Genomic DNA, 16,493 nt, shown 5'->3' with positions numbered 1-16,493 from the left:
CTCTACCAAATGCCTTCTCAAAATCCACAAAACATATAAATATATCAAGAAAATATTTTGTTCCTTTCTACTAGTGACCTTATTGTTACTCTGCATTATATGTAGCCATCCTCTTTCTATACCCAAACTTTTTCTCCTAATTACTTTGCTCTCTTTTGTATCATTTTGCTGTTGACCCTTAGTTATACCTTTGCTGAGTGTGAAACCATAGTAATAGTACTAACATATGGCTGCTTTTCTCCCATTTGTATCAACACTGGTACAACAAAGCCTTCCAGCCAATTGCCTCCCTCATTAAAGGGCCTTTTCAAACTATCCTACAAAGACCCTTCCCTATTTTCCTTAAATCTTGAGTTCTGCAGGAATGCTACCCATTCCCACAGCTTTCTTCTATTTCATAGTCGTTAATGCCTTTTATATTTTGGAATTCCTGGCCATTAGCTACCATTATGAGCATCCCATTTCCTTGCCATAATTATAATACGATATTCTTTCCATTCTTTCAAAACCTCTTATTCCCTATTAATATTTTTTCTTAGACATCTCTAACAATGTAAATGGAATTTCTTTTCTGACATCCTGACAGTATCTACCTATATGGCATGCCTATTTTCCCCTGTCTCTGTAAGCTCTCCACACTGCTCTTTCCACCATGCTTCCTATATCGCAATGAAAAAATGCCCCACTCATGTCAAAGTTGCATTAAAAAGCCATGGGAGGAATAACTATCCCAATTCATTGCACGTAATAATAGCATGTGCTATAGTTTTTGTATACTCCTTGCTCTTATCTGCTGAGATGCCTTTCCTGCACGAGAAAGAATGAACATGCACCAACGCTAATGTCACTGTATGGAAAAAATATCTATACTTTTGTATAAAATACATATTTGTGTATAATACATATTCTAATATTGGATGAATTACTATTTGTGGCACATACTGACAAAATATACTATGTCATAAGCCCAAGAAATTCGAAGTAGTGCAGAGTCAGAAAAATATGTCACCCAAAGGCCTTTCAATAGAACATCCATACATTTTATTCAAAGCATTTTTTTAATCAAAACTTTGGATTCCAATAAAATAGGAGTTCAAAAAAATAAAAATCTTTTGATAAAAGTACAAAAATGTGTGCTCCATTTTTAAGATATTTATATAAGGGCAAGAATCTGACCCCAGTTTAATTGCAATGCTTGACAAAATGTACATCAATTTTTTCTCAAATTATTGAGTACTTACAACATGTAAACCACCACGAGATGAACGTAAGAATGTTAAATTCAAATAAAATGCTCAGGAAGAAAAATTTAATTTTGATGCCCTGCTTAATACTGGACATTTAAATGTATGTGATAATCATGAAATATATTTCTGATGTAGGGTTTCTAATGGTTTCTCTAACTAGGCAAAAGATGCTAGGAAGGGAATACAAGCTATGTTTTTCGCAAAAAAACGCAAAACAAGTGATTAAAACGGTTTCATTCTGCAAGACAGGGTTATACATTTGTAGAATATTCAAATCGATAGGCAAAGGGATTGATGCATGGAAAACGAAGGAGAAGAATGCTTCCGATCCACCTTGGAAAAGATGCATCTAATGTCGAAATTATTGATGATACTTTTTTTAAGTTTGAGAAGCGTGACATGACATGGTTACTGGCGCGAAATCTCCTCTCAAGTTACAGGATTCGATATTCTTCCAAGTCACTGAAAAAAAAACAGAAACGATATTGTATGGCAGCAATTGCGAGAAGAGAACGAAGTTTGCGCTGAAGTTTTCTTGTTAGATATCGACTTATAAATATCCATTTTTCGAATAAATAATCAAGTTTCATCTAATGAAGCCACCGGAGGATTGAAATCACGTAACTGTCACTTAAAAAACCATAAACACAGTAATCAACGCGAACGTCGGTTTTGTGGGTGACGGTAGAGTTCACCCTTGGGAAATCAGTTATCAGGGTAGGGAGGCCAGAGTCCATGGTTTCCGAGGAAAATCAGCTACCCGAAAAATCATAAAGCTCTGGTGAAGCTGAGGTTGACCAGAGGGCGTTGCCTGGGAATTGAACCCGGGCCCTCCGTCAGTAGTCAGGCGCTCAACCCCTGGACTACAATGACCCTACTGAACTGTCAACATAATACCAGTTTTATTTGATTAAGCCTCCTGGGAATTGAAATCAAAAGACTTCAGTTATTCTTTGAGGAAAGAGGATGAGCGTAAATTGGATGCTTTTGACATGTGGGTGTGGTGGAGAATGGAGGAAATGGAGGAAGAGGAAGTTGGATAGAGAGGAAGACGAAGAAGTAGTGGTTATGTTGAAGGCCATTGTAGAAGAGAGAATTTTGGGTAAGTAGGAAAGATAGATAATTAGCTTTTTAGACAGCATTGGATTGAAGGTAGGCAAAAGTTACAAATGAAAGAAGATAGGCATAATGAAGGACTAAAAAGCACGTTCTCTTAATACGAGACGTAAATAAAAGTCATGAGGTACCGCCTGAAATCTACATTTAAATAGATAGAATGCCTTGAATGAATTAATCTATTGCACCTCACCATAGAGTGATCCATAAAAAAAATCGCTCCATCCATGACCAAATATAGTATTACCCATCTCAGCAATGTACTACTATTTACGCGAAGGAAAAAACTCAAATCAAATGCTATGGTGAACTTTATTCAGACATCTTTGAGGTTAGGAACTTCAATTACATTATATATATGAATTTCTCATGCCTCTAAGAAATACATAAACAGTCCAAAGTATGTATTTTTGGGCTTCCGTTTCCTGATTCAGATCGGAGGAAGGTCTTGGTGAGTGCTCGCAGCGAGCTGCGTTGTCGTCGCCAGGGAGATGCATCATCTAGGTCGTTCGCATCGGAGGCCTCCGGCGTCTTTAGGGCTTCTTCCCGAGCAGTCCCATGATTGGGTTCTCGGCTCCTTCGCCTCCTCCACTCAACATGGACGGGAACTTGTCCAGGGCGCCGGTGAGCATGTCGAGGGGGTTGGCGTCTTCCTTCTCATCGGCGGCGACGTCCTGCGAATGTGTTCATCGAATGTGCGATATATATATATATATATATATATATATATATATATATATATATATATATATATATATATATATATATATATAACGGCGAGAATTCTTCCGTGATAACATTTGCCAAGAGTGCATCCAAAAAGATGGAAATTATTGTTTTATTCAGAAATATTAATAAAATGCCATTCACTTCGTAACTATTCGATATTCTACCCTAACTTTTATATTGAAATGATTCGGAATATTTGAAATTTTGCTATTTGACGAAATAGTTTATTTTATGGCAAATTACGTCAAATGCTTCAAATTACGTCAATAGCATAAGTACTCACGTCTTGCTTTGCAGCGGGAACTGCGCCAATTTCTTGGAGAACTGAAAGTATGATGAGATGGCAAAATTAATATAGCAAAATATCATTCCAACATAACCAGGAGATAGATTTCATTGATATCACCAAATAGCTATTTTGATATTTTAGTACCCTACAAACCACTATTAGGTTGTGTGGCAGGGGGTGAATACTCATGAGACTAATTTTGACACGAAAGAGTATATAGTATGTTATATTTTGATGATGAATTAACGCGGATATTGAACAATGCAAAAACTTTGCAATGAAATACTTAGGTGCGATGATTCATACGAACCATGGCCACATTTCCAAATCGAATTCTCAATCAACACAGCATGTGCATCCGATGGAGATATTACATGGTAAATCATCGCTGTAAATTACCCATTAGTCGAGTGGTTTACCATGTGGCCGGGCCCTACAACTCAGTTGCATCCATAATTTTGTGGGTAGAAGCTCCCGTCCCGTGCTACCGAACGTATCTTTTCACAGGTTGTTCACTCACCATTCAAAACTAGAACCAGTCCCAGCAACAGAATCACGAAGCGCTTGTACATGTTTGCGATTGCGTCGATTCTGCGCTGAAAAGAGCAATACATGATGCATTAAAAGCACTCCTTTTGTTGCAACAATGTGAAATAATTCCTGCGCCTTTGTCTGTGATAGCCCCGTGACAAGTCCTAGCAATGTTAGGGATGATGGGGAGCGAGTTCGCCCTTGATAGCCACTGCATCACCAGATTGCCATTCACTTGTGCAATGACAAGTTCTCATGGTGTATGTACGATCCTTGTGGAAAGTGAAGTCTAATATCATATGAACAAACGACCGAAGATTGGTTGACAATAAAACAATTCTTGCATGAATTGTAAATAACAGTATTAACGTCATTTAAGCTATCAGTACGACTGAGTGACTTGCATCTGATCGACTAGTCCGAGTAGAGAATTAGCAGAAGAGTTCCAAACAGTGCCTTCGGGTTTGGAAAGATATGCGATACAATACTTTCACCTCTGCTGTATGTTAATACAGAGTTTGAACTATTTTATGGGAAAGTTAAAGAATAAGTAAGTGTGATTATAGCAAATTACAAAATACACAAACAAATAGTTTTCGATAAATGTATATATATAAGCATTACATGCTGAAAGGAAGTTAATTTTCAAAGAATTCAAATATTGAAATGATTTCGTTATTACTCTATGATATTTTCTACAAAAAGGCGATATAAATTCAAATGTCATTGCGCGTGGTAAAAAAATTGGGTAAAATTTAGAGTGAGTTAACATTTTCTTGGAAAATGTCAAAATTTACCTAAGTAATTACCTCGAAGGTTGGTATTTGATAGGTGAGTGTAGGAGCTCCACTATCATAGTAATCATAATAGGGTGAGTGAAATCAAGTCTTTTAGGGAATAAGGAGGGTCAGATCCTAATTCCCTGTGCCATCGGCGGTATCCGCGGAAGAGCTGGTACCCCCATAAGCCTCGGACCGTCCGGTCAGTAACCCATCGCTTTTATGCATCGAATATGAATTTCATGAAATGAGAAGTAACTTATTTGACTAAAGAAGCGTTTCTCGAATAAATGCGTTCCGTTATATTTCTTTATAAGAATCGGACTAGAATGCAGTGGCTCTTTTGAGATTGTGGACAACTCTGAAAGAGTTTTTTTAATGAAATAAATGTAGAATATACGTACAGAGTAATTGAGAGAAGTACTGCCGTAAGCGGTGATTTCCTCAGGAGTCTCTTTGCGAAGTGTTGTCCACTTGCCTCTCGGTGCTTCCTATATATGCAAACCTGGGGATGGGTGGCCGTTCATTGCCCCATGCACAATCTAGAAGGCGACAGACTCGATAATTTCCCCCCCCCCCCCGTTTCCAATCTGAGGTGTCGCAAACAAATGGAGTTGTTTGCGTCTGCGTTTGCTATTCTTTGCACCATTTTTCTAAATCGCGGAGAGAGTTACTGATAAATATCCCCTCCTCTAGAAAGGCGGGAAATTCTCGCCTTCCGCTGAAGACTCTATCGCGAAATATTCTTGGAAGGTCCGCTCGATGTTTACAAGCATATCGAATGCACAGTTGAACATACAGGAACGTACTATCAAAAATACCAACTTGGTTTGTGTAGAGGGAGTGATGAATGGCCGTTTAGCCATACAAATTCATAATAATAATCGTAAGTTGCATCTTCACAGTCGTATAAAACGTTAGAGCTGACGCCAGTTTAATGCACACCTTGAGAAAACTTCCGAAGCAACACTTGTCCGGCGATTAACTCTACTTAACATTCGGTGAGTACTCTGCAAAATTTTTAAAATTATTCCTCAAGTTAAAAAAAAATCACTGCCTTGAATATTGATTTGGGAAGCAGGAACGCTCCTTCCTCATGCGCCTTCCTCACAGTGGTATAATGATTTACATTAGAATAATAATTGCATAATATAATATAGAGCAGAATATTAGGTATGATATAATGACTAGTTAAATTTGACGAATGCAAGGAAATATTTAAGGAAGGGAAAAGAAAAACTAAGTTATAAGGGAAAAACGACCACAGTTTTATCATAAAAATAAGAACAAACACAAATGGAAAAAGTTTTAATTTTTAAGTAGAAGAATTTGTTGGACTGAATTAGCTACCCGGAGAGTTTTTTGAGACATTTCCATAAACTATTATGAGTTTAAAGAATAGGTATAAGGTAGCCAACGGACGAAGGACTGAGCGATAATCTGTACGTGTGCAATTATGGTCTGTGAGTGATGTGAACGGCGTGAAAAGTTGGACTCTTATTTAAAGTTGATAAGGTGAATGTACGCGGTTTTGGACGGGCTATGAAGTTGGACAGTTTATTATTTGTATTCTGTGTTAATGGGCAAAGGTACTTGCTTCCTATTTTCTTTGATTACCTTAGAATGTAGAAGCTTAGTTTTTTATTGATACTCATATTCTTTTTCCGAGCTTGTGTGTGATGCTAGGGGTTTGTATGCCATATAACACTGTCTACCTGCATATTTATTTTAATACTTTATTATATTTGTATACAATTTTTATTTTTAATTGTTTATTCTCCTTTCATCCCTGAGTAGGATTACGAAAAAATACATCGAACCAAATGACGCGCAATTTACATGACACGATGAATAATATTGATTTTTGAATGACATGAATAATTAAAGAATTTTTTCGGGGAATAATATACAAGATGGCTACTGCATTCACATTGCTAAAAGAATTTTTTTCAACCACGTTCGAGTATTGCGCAATTCAATCCTGTTTTTCGATAGTTATTAATTTATATTTTCAGCGCAACCCTGACATTTTTGCTACCATGCACAAGCACACCGTGACCCTTATACTAGGAATGGCTCTTGTTCTTAATGGTAAGTACATTCAATGCCCTCATCCTCCACGCTCACTACCCCAAAATTCCTACCACCCCCAAGACACCAACTCCCTTTGATAGCACTCGATATCAACACGTACGTATCTTTGCGCTGACCAATCCTTGTTTTTCCCATTTATTTCTCCCCTGTGATATCCTGATTTGTTTAATTCAATTCAATGACATCCTATTAGCCATAAACGTTAGATTCTGCTGATGTTAATCGCAAATTTTAAGGATATCTATTCCATATAGTGTGCTGAAGTATAAATATTGCAAATTTCATTCATTTTTATCCTTTCAGTGCTCAATAAAACGGACGCCGTGCCCGAACCGAAAAATGGGGTGAGTATTATTCCAAAAAGATAGAAATATATATATATGAGTGTGTATATATATCTATAATTATTATTTTTAGTTAATCTACCGGTTAAGGTAGGTTTTTGGATGGATATAATTACTAATTAAATAATTTGTGACCCCTAGCAAAACACAACATCCTACACTACATCAGGTCCCTCTTAAGCTCTGAGTACTTTCTTCCTCCTCCTTTAGACTCCTTTCCTTCCAATCTATTCCTATTTTCTGCAACATAGTCATTAGTTTTTCCCAATTCACTCTATCGAACGCTTTTTGAAATCTACGAAACAGGCAAATACCTCCTGGTTGTGTTCTATATTCCTCTCGATTAATAATCTCATTACTGCAATGGCATCACGCGTACCTCTCCCCTTCCTGAACCCAAACTGATCATCCCCTAAGTAATCATTTACCCTACTCTCTATCCTTTTGTTTATGAACCTAAGAACAACTTTTTCTGCGTGGGATATCAAACTTATTGTCCTATAGTCCTCACATGACGTGGCCTTTACCTTTTTCGGAATAGGAACTAAAACTGATCTCACAAAGTCTTCCGGCCAGATTCATTCCTCGTTAATACTACGGATTAGCCCATATAGCCTCTTCCTCCCACATTAGCCTAAGAATTTTAAAAGTTCCACGGGAATGTTATCCACCCCCACGGCCTTATTTAGTTTCATCTCCCCTAATGCCCTTTCTATCTCATTGTCTAGTATGCCAGGAGCTAAGCTATCTTCCTCTACCTCATGTTCCTACCTCATGTACCCCAGTGGGGCGGCCAATAATTGATGGTGTCACATTAAAAACACTATTGAGGAAGCCCACGGGGAACCACCTCAATTATCATTCCCAAGATAAATATGATGGAGAAAAAAGAGATTTTGAGTCCCGGCAACTACGGGGCTCGGCCTAATCGGCCGTGTGTCGTGCCCGGAAGCGGGGGAGGTAAGGCTTCCGCGGCCGTCATCCCACGATGGGATGAGAATCAGTATTAATAAAATAATGGTTAAGCGATTTTCTAGAAAGAAATAGGCTAAGCTGAACATTAAAATAGGAGGGCAAAAACTAGAGCAGGTAGAACAGTTTACGTATCTCGGTAGTGTTTTGGACTAACACGGTCAAAGTAGTAGGGACGTAAAGGAGAAGAATTGCGCTAAGCAAAGAGGCTTTCACAAGGAGGAGGGAGTTGATGACAGGGACGTTGAGTAAGGATGTTAAGAAAAACTTGTCAAAACTTTGATATGGAGCGTAGCTATGTACGGCGCGGAAACGTGGTCATTGAAGCAGGAGGATAGACGTAGACTGGAGGCTTTTGAAATATGGTTGTGGAGAAGAATGGAGAAGGTGAAATGGACAGAGAAGAAAACAAATGAGGAAGTACTGGATATGGTGGGCGAAGAAAGGGGTTTGCTGGGAGAAATCCTATGGAGGTAGGAAATGTGGATGAAGGGGGTATTGACTGGCAGCGGGATATTGAAGACTGTAATTGAGGGGAGCATGTTAGGAAAACGAGGAAAGGGAAGGAACAGGATAGGGATGTTGGACGGGATGAAGGGAGGAAGAAAGTACTCAGTACTGTTCCAAAGTACCAAAATGCCCAACAACGTTAACCTTCGAAAGACTTTTACTGATCAGAAATAAAATGCCAGAAGTGTCTAAAGAGCAGGCATTATCAAAATCCGAACATTGCTAATGAAATGATTATGTTTTAAAATTACAATCATAGACGCTAAAACCGATGTTTTCGGTCGCAAAACCCAATGATATGTAAACAGAAGAATCCTAATCATTAAAAGTAAATACAAAGAGCGATGACGGAAAGTGAAATAGAATCTTTCGTGGAATTTCACCATATTAGATACGGTATTTAGCAACTTATGTCAATTTTTCACCTTTTAAAAACCCTTATTGTTAAAAAGTACATAAATGCCCAAAAGCGTTAAACTTGGAAAGACATTTACGGATTAGAAAAAAAATGCCAGATGAGATTAAAAAGTAGGCATTCTCAAAATCCGAACAATGCTACTGAGGGTAATTAGGTGTTAAATTTCAATACTGGACAATAAAATCGATGTTTTCGGTCACAAAACCGAATGATATGTAAACAGAAAAATCCTATTCAAAAAAAGTAAATACCTAGGATGATGACGGAATGTGAAATAAAATATTTCGCGTATTCTCACTATATTAGATACTGTTTTTCGCGGTTAATGTCAATTTTTCACTTTTCAAAAACTCAATTTGTTCCAAAGTACCAATAAGCCCAAGAGCCTTAAACTTGGAAAGATATTTACGGATAAGAAAAAAAATGCCAGACGTGATTAAAAAGCAGGCATTCTCAAAATCCGAAAAATGCTACTGAGGGTAATTAGGTGCTAAAATTTCAATAATTAACTTTAAAGTCGATGTTTTCGGTGACAAATCCCAATAATATGCAAACAGAAAAATCGTGATCAAAAAAATAAATACCTAACCTGACGACGGAATGTGAAATAAAATATTTCGCGTTTTCTCACTACATTAGATACGGTTTTTTGAAAAAAACGAACGAAAAAACGATGAGTTGAGTTTTACCAAAAAGTCCCTTTAGAACGAACAAAATCGTCATAAATTACGAAATTTCGGATCTGATATAGCAAAATAACGTAAACAATTTTCTTTCACCTTCCCTCATCGCTGTTGGGATTTAAATTTACTGGTTAAAATTTTCTTTTTTTATATCATTTGGCATTTCAACCGACAACAACGGTATTAGCGTGCAAAATTGTCTTTTCAACACTGAATAGCGTCAGAAGCATTGTTCGGAATCGTGTGGGCGCTTGTTTTCAGTGGCTGCTTTATTTCATTTCAGATAATTAAATTTGTTTTGAAGGATAAGGCTTTTGGGCATCGAGTTAAGTTTTACCAAGAAGTCTCCTTGAAACGAAAAAAATCGTCATAACTTACGAAATTTTGGATCTACTAGTGTATAATTACGTAAAAGATTTTCTTTCACCTTCCCTCATCGCTGTTGGGATTTAATTTTAGTGTTCATTAACTCTCTTTTTTAATATCATTTGGCATTTCAACAAACAACAACGGAATTAGCGTGCAAAATATTCTTTTTAACACTGAATTTCGTCAGTAGCATTGTTCGGATTGTTGCGAGTGCTTGTTTTCAGTGGCTTATTTTATTTCATATCGGATCAACAAATGTGTTTCAAAGTATAAAGCTTTTAGGCACAGAGTTAAGTTTTACCAAAATGTCTCTATAGAACGAAAAAAATCGTCATATACTACGAAATTTCGGATTTTAAAGAGTATTATTACGCAAATGATTTTCTTTTACCTTCCCTCGTCGCTGTTATGATGTAATTTCAGTGTTCAAAAATTATATTTTTTTATATCCTTTTTCATTTTCATTCAAAATTGTCTTTTTAAAACTGAATAGCGTCAGAAGCATTGTGCGGATTCGTGTGGGCGCTTGTTATCAGTGATTTTTTTTATTTCACTTCAGATACTTAAATGTTTTTGAAGTATAAGGCTTTTGGACACCGAGTGAAGTTTTACCAAAAAGTCTCTTTAAAACGAAAAAAAATGCTCATAAATTACGAAATTTCGGATTTTAAAAATTATAATTACGTCAAAGGTTTTCTTTTGCCTTCCCTATTCGCTGCTGGGATTTAATTTTAGTGTTTAATAATTTTCTTTCTTTATATCATTTGGCATTTCAACCGAAAACAACGGTATTAGCGTGAAAAATATACTTATTAACACTAAATTGCGTCAGTAGCATTGTTCGGATTTGTGCGAGGGCTTGTTTTCAGTGGATTCTTTATTTAATGTCAGATCAAAAAATGTGTTTCGAAGGATGAGGCTTTTGGGCATCGATTTAAGTTTTACCGAAAAGTCTCTCTGAACCGAAAAAAATCGTCATAAATTTCGAAATTTCGGATATACTATAGTATAAATACGTAGACGTTTTTCTTTCACCTTCCCTCATCGCTGTTGGGATTTAATTTTAGTGTTCATTAACTCTCTTTTTTTATATCATTTGGAATTTCAATCCACAACAACAGTATTAGCGTGCAAAATTGCCTTTTTAACACTGAAGAGCGTCAGAAGCATTCTTAGGATTCGTGTGGGCGCTTGTTTTCAGTGACTTCAGTTATTTCATAAATAAAAATCCAGTATCCTAGTCTACATCAAGTCCCTCTTCATCTCTTAGTATTTCCTTCCCCCTTCATCCCGTCCAATATCCCTCAACTGTTCCTGCCCTTTCCTCGTTTGCCTAACATTCTCCCTTCTATTACAGCTTTCAGCATCCCAATGCTTCATCCATATTTCCTGCCTCCATAGGATTTAACCCTATAAACACCTCTCCTCTCCCACCATAGCAAGTACTTCCTCATTTGTTTTCCTCTCTGTCCATTTCACCTTCTCCATTCTTCTCCACACCCACATCTCAAACGGCTTCAACCTGCTTCCATCATCTTGCTTCAATGAGCACGTTTCCGCGCCGTACATAGGTACGCTCCATGTCAAAGTTTTTACGAGTCTTTTCTAAGTATCCTTTCTCAACGTCCCTGTCATCAATTTCCGTAACTCTCCGTCTTATGTCCCTAACACTCCGACTATTTTCATCAGAAACATCTGCGAGATAAGTTCTGCTCAAACTGGACTTTGGAACTTCATTCATGAGCAGCGCAGTAACAGGTGTGTGCTTTCCATAATCGACTTCAATGCACAGAATGAAGATTTGGCACCTGTATGTATGTAGCTTTCTTTTATTTTCCTATATTTTAGTCTTTGAATACTTATCTACAGCACCGTACACATCTAAAATAGGGACGATATCGTTAAATCAACGATAATTCACAAGTACTAGCAGTAGCGTAAATGAATAGGTGCCTCAACGGCTGAGATAATTTGCACCTAACTTAGGCCATATTTAGAAAGATAGAAGAACGGGGGACCGTCAAAGGCATGAAATATACTCATTCCCTAGGCAATTTATTATGTAAATCCATATTTTGAATTTAAACAAATGAACTACCTTATATTTTTCAGTCATTCCAGAAGATGGCGAATGCATGCCGAGAAAAGAATAAAAGACCTCACATTTTTAATTTACTATTCTATTGGCTCGATATGATAAAAACATAAACATGCTGTAGATCCATCGTTATTCGTCCCTTTGTGTACGGGGTAACGTCAATTTACTTTATGGTGAAGTTTTGAGCAGCAATTTTTTATCTGAAATTCCCACTATAGAAATACGAGCACTCGTAAATACTTCGATCCTCTACTGTCTGTTTTTTCAGAAATGTCATGCATAATTTTCGCTCCGTTGACTTCTCTCACATTGATTTCCTCTATTCGTCGCTTCCATAGTTATAATCTCCGCTTTAAAGCCATAATCATATTTCATGAGCCTATTCCCCATACTATTTCACAGCTTATTCACGTCCTGCGTTCAGAGCTTCGCAAAGAATGCATTCGCAAGCTTCCGCGCTCCCTAGAATACAATAGAATATGCTCTGAAACGATGCCGCTTCTTGGAGTCAATCTAGAAGGACAAAAGAAAATCCCGAGTCCCGAGTTTGGCGCTCCTTTTGAGGAGGAAAAGTTAATTTGCTCAATGTTAACCAGCTAAAAAGATAATTAGCTAAACAGTTAACTAGCTCCTCCTCCGATGATTAGACATTTTGAATTGATTCGGAAGTGGAAGAATAAAAGAAGGCGAAGTGGGAGGGCGTGGTGCTGCCTCTTTCCAGGAATTACCCCATGCACCATCGCCACCCCTGATTCTGCCGCCCTCCCTGAACTAGGGCCGGATTCCTCGGCACCCTTATCAACCATCTCTCACTCCGATGGCACCCTCCAACACCCCAGCCCCCCCTCCGCCCTTTGAACCTTTTTCCCGCCCCCTCTCTTACCCTCCCACCCTTTCCGCTAACCTATCATCCCACCCCCAAAGTCCAACTCGAGCCCTTCCTAAGGGAACTTCGGCCCCGTCGTCCAAACCCTTCTCCTACCGACGTCCCCTTCGGTCTCCCACACACCCTTTTAAAGGGCCCTCGCTCACAATCGCCATCGCCTCACACCCTCTCCCTCCTTACACCCGTACCGTTCCTCTGTGCCAGAATTTTGTCGTTCGTGAGTGGACCGTGGCGGATGAACTGTTCATCCACGTGAGTAATCGATGGTTCGTCCATAAAGAGCCCAAATCGATTAGATCGTGGACTTCGTTCCGCGGAACTAAATATAAAACGCGATTCATCAAAGGAATAGTCTCGTGAATACAGTGTGTGATTGCAAAAGACTCGAAATAATAAATGAATGGTATACATCTTAACTCAAATCTTGGAGTGCGGAAGAGAGAAGCTGAATGCATGTATCGCAATTCGAGTATTGAAACTGGAGCAAGTGGAATACTCCATCTACCTCGGCAGCAACATATATTTTTATTAGGAATATAATATAAGGGAATATTCCACGAGGAAGACCAAGAGACATGTACAAAGGACAAATTAATAAGGACGTAAAACAGAGAGGGTATTAGGGATTGAGGGAATTGACATTGAATAGAGTAAAATGGAGGGCTGCAGTAAACCAATCCGGATTGAATACGTAGAGTGACTGTCTGAACAGGCGCTCTGTCACCCGCCCTCAAATGCACGTTGACTCGCCGGAAGGCTGCTCTCATCATCCCGGGAGTGATACGGAGTATCGGAAACATATTCAAAACATGTCAAGTGCTTTTACTTGCACTCAATTTTTGCTGCCATATCTTTTGGATAATATATTTGAATGCTTGCCTATGGTTGCACGGAAAAATTGTAAGCGGAGTAATCCTCCTGAAATCCCCGTTATCCTTCCATTCACCTCGCACATGCCTAAAACATCTAATTTTCTCTTTCCATCTCTTGCTTTCTATTCTCTAATTTTCCTGTTCTGAAAATCGTAAATTAAAAGGGGAGCAATATTTATGCATTTGTATTTCAAACGTTTTAAATATGAGACGTTCGCAGAATTCCTCCGACGCTTCCGCTGGAGACGCCAACCCCCTCGACATGCTCACCGGCGCCCTGGACAAGTTCCCGTCCATGTTGAGTGGAGGAGGCGAAGGAGCCGAGAACCCAATCATGGGACTGCTCGGGAAGAAGCCCTAAAGACGCCGGAGGCCTCCGATGCGAACGACCTAGATGATGCATCTCCCTGGCGACGACAACGCAGCTCGCTGCGAGCACTCACCAAGACCTTCCTCCGATCTGAATCAGGAAACGGAAGCCCAAAAATACATACTTTGGACTGTTTATGTATTTCTTAGAGGCATGAGAAATTCATATATATAATGTAATTGAAGTTCCTAACCTCAAAGATGTCTGAATAAAGTTCACCATAGCATTTGATTTGAGTTTTTTCCTTCGCGTAAATAGTAGTACATTCTCCCCCTGAGGCACCGCCTTTTCGAAGGCACCTTCAGTGACGGGCGAGGAGGATTATGTGCGGTAAGGATCTAAAGAGCTACGCCGGCGGTAGGATAGCTACTGGTAGGGCCTCCGTTGCCGGATAGGTCTTGACTGAACTGCCAGACCAAATGTGCCTCACATGGTAGGGTAGAGAGGGCTCTTCAAGTGTTGAGTACCAAGCCTTTCTAAGGATGTAAACCCTGAATATAAATCCCGGCCCTCCATGTCAGGGGTTAGGTGTAGGGCTAGCAACCCCACCCTTTAAAAATACGCTTGCTACGAAACATCTAAACCTGCCTCGGATAGATAAGGATGGATTTTCAATATATAGACCTGGCAAACAGACAAGGAAAACGAATACATGGAAATTAGCAACATTTAATGTTAGAACATTATTGAAACCGGGTATAATGATTGAAGTTGCCAATGAAATGCTGAAATATGGTTTGGATATTATAGCCCTACAGGAAGTGAGATGGGTGGGAAATGATAGAATTGATAAGAAAAATTTTACAGTGCTATACAGTGGACCCAGCCATAGAGTTGGATTATATGGTACTGCTTTCATGATTAATGCAAGGATAAGAAGCAGTTTGATAAATTTTGAGCCATTAGGGGACAGACTTATATATATATATATATATATATATATATATATATATATATATATATATATATATATATATATAAATATATAAAAACACAGATGTAGATTTTTAGAATATAGAGACACAAAGAAAGGACACTCACAATTTGTTATTTATGAGTGTCCTTTCTTTGTGCCTCTATATTCTAATAATCTACATCTGTGTTTTTATATATTTGTGTGTCGCCGATGAGCGTTCCATTTCGAAGATATTTTATATATATATATATATATATATATATATATATATATATATATATATATATATATATATATATATATATATATATATATATATATATATATATATATGTAATAATTTTAAAAGGAAAGTTCCGTAACATCAGCCTTTTATTAGCTCTTTCCCCTATTGAAGATAAAACAGAAGAAGAAAAGCAAGAATTTCATGACAAACTGGAAAGAGAATGCCAAAAAATACCAAACAATTATCATTCTTGGAGATTTTAATGCAAAAATCGGTAAGGAAGACTTCTTGCATTCTGTAGCAGGAAAGTACTCACTGCATGATGTGACAAGTGAAAATGGAAGGCCAGCTTCCTCTGTTGCTCAGCATGATCATAAAGAGCATATGCTTTGAACATAAAAATGTTCACAAAGGTACCTGGAAATGCCTGGGACAGGTGTTGTGAACCAAATAGATCATGTGCTGGTATCCAGGAGACATTCATCTTCTATATTAGACATAAGGTCTGCATGAGTGTAAACTTGCAATAGAGGAAAAGAATAAGAATAGATTCAATATGTTACAAAGGGAGACTATATTAACAAGAGAGAAATATAGGCAGAGCAGGGAAGAAACTGATAAATTACGAAAAGAAAGAAAAAGGAGTACTTGAGAAATCAGATGAAGGCTGTAGAAGAACTCAATAATGCCAAATAAAGCAAAAAGTTCTACCAAGCAGTAAAATACATGGCTAAAGGTTATCAACCGAAAGTTCACTCCTGGAGAAATGAAAATGGTCAAGTCATTTGGGAGGAAAATGAGATACAAGACAGATGGGCTGAATATTTTAATGGCCTGTACAATAAGGAAGGGGATCGAGATGGTGCGGGGGCTAACGTACTGGCTTCCCACCGTGAGGGCGCGGGTTCAAATCCCGGCGGTGTTGAATAATTTTCAGAGGTATCTCGATCCCTACTTGAGGTGCTTTGTGGAGGGCACTTTGAGTGAGTACGCCGTCCGTCGGATGGGACGTTAAACTGCGGACCCCTTGGCGCCTTTCGTAAA

The 16,493-nt window shown here is 38.3% G+C and overlaps 1 long non-coding RNA gene across 1 annotated transcript in view; it reads right to left on the bottom strand.

Moving 5' to 3' along the window:
- Positions 1-3,963: 3,963 nt before the first annotated feature.
- The window catches only part of LOC139692744 (uncharacterized), a 38,917-nt gene continuing 26,387 nt past the window's right edge, over positions 3,964-16,493 (bottom strand). Inside the window, exon 3 of the long non-coding RNA XR_011701777.1 lies at positions 3,964-3,977. This is a non-coding gene — a long non-coding RNA (uncharacterized lncRNA). The remainder of the gene's footprint in view (positions 3,978-16,493) is intronic.

Source organism: Hetaerina americana, unplaced genomic scaffold (genome assembly GCF_022747635.1).
Source record: "Hetaerina americana unplaced genomic scaffold, ioHetAmer1.1.p SCAF_40, whole genome shotgun sequence".
In the NCBI taxonomy this organism is placed as follows: Eukaryota; Metazoa; Arthropoda; class Insecta; order Odonata; family Calopterygidae; genus Hetaerina; species Hetaerina americana.
This window is presented reverse-complemented; position numbering and strand designations above follow the sequence as displayed.